General features: G+C 37.0%; 1 pseudogene across 1 annotated transcript; it reads right to left on the minus strand.

Moving 5' to 3' along the window:
- Window positions 1-2,065: 2,065 nt before the first annotated feature.
- Window positions 2,066-2,720, minus strand: LOC149578665 (protein RESPONSE TO LOW SULFUR 3 pseudogene; annotated as a pseudogene). The gene has a single exon (XR_016356740.1). The product of XR_016356740.1 is annotated as a protein RESPONSE TO LOW SULFUR 3 pseudogene (transcript).
- Window positions 2,721-5,797: the final 3,077 nt, after the last annotated feature.

Consider the following 5,797-nt stretch of genomic DNA (forward strand, 5'->3'; position numbering starts at 1 on the left):
ATAGTAGAATTTTTGTTGCATGTGTGAGAGGCCTAGGATTATGTCATGACAGGATGGGCATTACCATTAATGATTACTTCATCAAATACACACCACACAACATTACCAATCCAAATCATTAGTAGTTAACATTGGAAATCTTTCATTATATGATAATTTATATTATCAAAATATATAGTTTTTATTCAAGCAATTAGAATTAAATTTAAGATTCAAATTAGAGTATTAGTTTGCATTAGCATTAACATAAGTTTCATCCATCACATTCGATTATAATATTAAATAGAGAAAAAATCGTAGTGAGGTCTCTATATATATTGGACTCTAGTTATCCTCTCTCTTTACCTCATCTCTTTTCCCTCCCCTTTTTCCTTCTCCCTCCCCCTTACAAAAAATTATCCCAAAAGCGACAGCTGACTAAGTTTTCGGAGATGAGCACTTCTCTTTTTGCCAAGTAATATTACACCAGCAACGTTTTGACAGTGAGACTTCTCAAAATACATCTCTCTAAGGGCCCGTTTGGTTGCTGGAATATGGATGGAATCAGCATATGAAATTCTTGGAAATTTTTAATTCGCTGTTTGGGTTGGCTAAATTGGAATGGGAATTGAAAAAAACAACAAGAATCCGGTATGCCCATTAACCTCCCAAAATCTGGATTTGATATTCCACCTAAATAAGTGGAATTGGTCTAATGCTCGTTTTAATTCCAATTTGTATAAAAATGAGCATTGGATATTATTGAAAATAAATTGTTTTTGAGGTCCGCTTGACCTAGGATTTTCCCGCTTGTTCTGTCCTATTTTTACTTGCATGCTGTTCTCCTCAATTATTTTGCCGCCTCTGTTTTTTCTGTCTCTCAAACAGGTATCCATTTTGGATTTTTGTTTGTTTCATTCTGGCTACAGCTTTTATCTATCAAATCTTATTTCTACTCGAATAAAATGTTGATACTATTGTTTTTCCTCAGCGACATCAACGGTGAAGGGTTTTGCGTTTCACAATCTGGGTTCAAACAAGGTTCAAACAAAACTCATAGGGTTGGCATTTGAACATTTGGGAGTTTTGATTCAAATATTTCCACCAAACATTTGCACAGACGAATTCCCAAGTTTTTCAAGAAGCAAAAATTGTACACATTAAAGATTCAAAATGAAGTGCAATATAAGATCCCCATCCACCTTCACCAAACTTTTTAGTTCCACCTTCACTGAATAAGTAGTTTGATATATGTTATTTTATGCATGTAGCAGTAAGAGTTTTCTGATTTGAAAGTTTAATAATGTTGGGCTTTCAATGTTCTGATATAACAATCATCATTATGCTTGGGTATATGATTTGATTAACAAATAAGACCATAGTCTCAATCCATAATCTGCTGTCATAACAGAGATATATTCATTTATTTCAAAGCATCGATACAAATAACAGAAAGGCAACATAACAAAACGATTTTACAGTCCACTATTTCTGTGCATGGGAATTAGCAAGTCAACATGGTTTATATTCAAAGGTTTGTATCATCCCTTTTCTGGCTGCACCGATTTTATAGGTAAGCATAGTATGTGGCAACTGAGTACAATGCTTTTGTTAAAATATTAACAATACATTTCGTTCATGTTAAAAAACTGAATAAAAAAGACAATGCTTTTGACTAGTATTCCAATTTTACAATGTGCAATCAAACGGAAGAAATCTATATTCTCACAATGAATTCTTGGTCAACCAAACAGTCCCAAATTGAATTCCATAATCTAATCTGGATTCCGAATTCCAAAATCTCAAAACCAACATTCCAAATACCAATGCTTAATTTATATTCCAGCAACCAATTGGGAATCCCAAATTTGATTCGTGAATGCAATGCGTAGACAATCGTTCATATGTGGAAATCCTGATATTCACATCACAATTTGACTAGCTGTGGAAATCATGTCCTACTTATCAATCGTTCATCTGTTAACCGACAAACTAAAACTACTTACTCTGATTCAACCCTAATTTCTCTGGTTGAGAATTTACTGATTAAAATCCACACAACAATCAGAAGAAGAAAAATAAGACATATCAAACAATGCCGAGATTCTTTCTCCATTGCTCTTGTTTTGAACATTGAGAAATTACACAATTTACTCCTCAAAATTTGACAAATTATACAATTCACTCCTCAAAATTCGTCGTCATCATGGATTCGCATGGTACAACACAAACAATATACATAATCAAATCTTCCATCTCGCAGCAAAAATTTTAGATTTATGTACCAAAACTTATTATCATCGATTTCGTTGAAATTGTGCAAGAAGACCTTGTATTTGCGCCAATTGCTGCTTGAGAGAAGTGACTTGATGAGTGTAATCCCGCGCCTGAAGAACAGATTCCGCTTCGAGGTCTCCAAGCTGTGAACAAAGGCGCTCCTCTGCTTCTTCCGTCCTCAACAATCTCATCCTCAATTTCTCCATTTCCGCCATTAATTCTGCTTCGAACCTTTGGCTCTCCTCTAATTTTCTTTGCAGCTTCATATTCTCAGATCTGAGGGCCTCAATTTCAGAGCCCTCAATATCTGCATTTAGATCCTCCTTTGCATTCTTCTTCTTGTATGCCGGCGAAATAGAAGGCGGCGAGAAGAAAGAGAAATCAGCAAGAGCAGGAGACATTTTCGAATTTCTCCTTCGCTACTGAAAAACAGAGCCTAATCTGAATATAAGCAACGAGAGGGGGAAATGGATATAAATATATTTCATTATAAAGGAAAAACGTCTACATTCAGTGAATGTATTGATGGATCATTCTAGACGCTACTGGCATATTTGTTTTTTTCTCCTCTCACAGATTTTTTTCAATTCTTGTCTTATACATCCGAATCAAAGTGGGTGGTGGGTGAATAGATTTCATTACCCACAAGCAGACGTCTACATACAATGAATGGCCTATTTTTACGGATTTGGTGCTCATTATTATCTGTTGCGTGCAACTTGATTTTAGTTTCTAAATTATATCAGTGCACCGTCCATGTACCAAATGGACCCAACGAACATAGTCAATTTGAGCCACAAAAATAATATATCTGCAACTTGTGTTGAACTCGAGTGGGAGCACCCAGGTGGTGGTGGATCTCGAATTGCTTTCGGGCTGTGTCAAATCTACTATTTGGGGATCTTTTGCAGAAAATTGCAGCAAGTTCGCCCCCTACGGCCCTAGGATGGAAGGAAGTGGTCCTTGGGGAGATTTCAACGCAAGACTCTCTGGAAGCCCCCAAGGTGATCAGTGGAGTTGAGGGGGTGGGGAATATAGTCCCAAATAGCTTGGTTGATAGTGTGTCAGCTAACTTGAGGTTGTTTTTGGTGGGACGTTTTGTGGCCTTTCACCCATCAATTGAGATGATCAAGAAATAGGTGAGTTAGAAGTGGAAGGTGAAAGGGAGTGTGGTTGTTTCAGCGATGCCTGGAGGTCTCTTCTGCTTCAAGTTTACAATGGTAGAAGATATGGCGATGGTTCTGGCTGGGACATGGTACTATGGTAAACATAGCCTTACAGTGGCAAAATGGCACCCAACTTTGCATCCGACAAAGGAGTTGAACAGGTTGGCTCTGGTCTGGGTCAGACTCTTGGGCCCCCCCTTGGAGTATTGGGATGAAAGGGTCCTCAAGTCGATTGGGAACTCCTTTGGGCATTTCGTTGCTGGGGATTTGGTTACCCTTCATAAGTCTAGGCTGGTGTTTGTAGGATTCAACGTGAATGCAGTGATTGGAGCTACACTACCTGAGTCCATAGTGTTGAGTTCTAAGTGAGGGAAGAAGACTCAACCTATAGTTTTTGAGAATTTGGGGTTAAATTGCCAAAACTGCTCAACATTTGGACATGTATTTGTGGACTGTAAGAAGATTAGTAAGCCTTTTAGAACTGAAGGAGAGAAGTTGAGGGAGAAAGAAGTAGTGGTCCCACCTAATGAGAAGGTGGAAGAGGAAGTTGGAGGGAGGGGAACAAAGAACTCTACAACTCCAGAAATTCTTGAGATGGGTAATGAGGAGACGAATAAGTCACTCACTGGTTCTAAGGTGGAGGGACTACAGGTTGAGGTGTCCCCTGTGCTCATTGAGAGGCCTCTGGAGGTGGGAGGGTCTTCAGGTGTGGTGGAGGAAGGAGAGATTGTTGACACTGATGGAGGCGACCCTTTCCCCTTCCTGCAAGGAATTGAGGATCTTCTAAAAAACACCATGCGAAATAAGGTGATTGAGGAGGTTTGTGGGGAGTTGGAGGGAATGTGCAAGGAGATTAAGGAAGAAAAGGGGATAGAGTTGGTTGATAAAGAGGTGACCTGTATGCTTAGTTGGAGTGAGGAATCCCCCCTAGAAGCCAAGTTGGTGGATTCGGCGATTGCTTCTTCTTCGGCCTCTACCACCCCTATGGGAATTGATGAAGGAATATGGAAAACCTAGAGAAGATAGACTAGAGTGTCAAAGAAACTAGACGTAGGAAAGGAGTTGAAATTGGATGTAGGGAAGACAATGAAGTAGAACAAAAGGACCAAGTAGATGGCAAGGGAGGTGGCCAGTGGTAGGTAACCAACCCTAGAGGCTATGACCAAGGGTAGGAAATGATTGTCCTATCTTGGAATATGAGGGGGTTGAATAGCCCTCAAAAGAAGTTTGCACTTAAACAACATTTGAATAATACTAGAATAGATATCCTATTGATTTAGGAAGTTAAAATGTCCTTGAAAAATCTAGATAATATTGTGGGTTATATTTGGCTGGGGGCTAGCTATTGTTATAGTGAAGCAAAGGGAGCTTCGGGAGGAGTGGCCACCTTTTGTGAACCCTAGTGTGGGGAAAGGAAAATTTATTCACATTTATAAGTACTATGTTATTATTGAGCATAAGAAGGATGAGGAGATCTAGAATGTCATTAATGTGTATGCCCCAAACTCGAGACAAGGAAGATGTCAGCTCTGGGAGGAATTGTCCAACTTCTTATCTCATTCTAGGAACTCCTTTTGTATGGAGACTTCAACTCTCATCATGGTAAAGAATTATTTAAAATGTTAATAGTATTAGTATTATAGGTTCTATTAATTAGTTTGTCATTAAATACATTTAATAGGAATTAATGTTTGAATATAGTTAATAGAATTTTATTTTTTTGATAGAGTGAATAATTAAAGGTGTGCCAAATTAGCAATAATTATGTGACATGCTAACAAAAAATGTAAAATATTGGATTGTATACTAGCAAGAAAAATCATAATAAAATATTTAAGTATTCATATAGTTTGTAATTATTGGAGAGATATTGTTTAGTATAGACATACACTCTTTTAAAAAAAATACTATATAGTAATTACATTTTTGTATTTACCCTTTGTAATTTTAAATACATTTAAAGATGATTTAATATAAAATATTTGAAAATAATGTTTTTGATTTCATATTATAAAATAAAGCATTTATATAAGTGTCATAGGATAAATGAGAGACACCACACTATGGATATAGGAAAAATACTAATATTTCTCCACAAGTATGATTAGTACAAAGGCGAAGTACCAATGTTTGACCTTCTCAATGTGGAAGTCTCTTGGGTTTTGTTCCTCCTTTCTCTAAAAGAAGTCAATATACAATGGAAGTGGATTAAACTAATTGAAAGGCAAGTAATGTAAAAATGAATATGATAGCTAAAATCATGAAAGGATTAGATTTAATACATCATTGAAGTAAGTGTTACAAAATGAAAAATGAACAATAAAAACTCACCTTGAAGGCTCATAGAGGATGCCACTCCAAATACAAAAAATTGA

Source organism: Cupressus sempervirens, chromosome 1 (assembly GCF_028749045.1).
Source record: "Cupressus sempervirens isolate cs-2001-9-10 chromosome 1, ASM2874904v1, whole genome shotgun sequence".
NCBI lineage: Eukaryota > Viridiplantae > Streptophyta > Pinopsida > Cupressales > Cupressaceae > Cupressus > Cupressus sempervirens.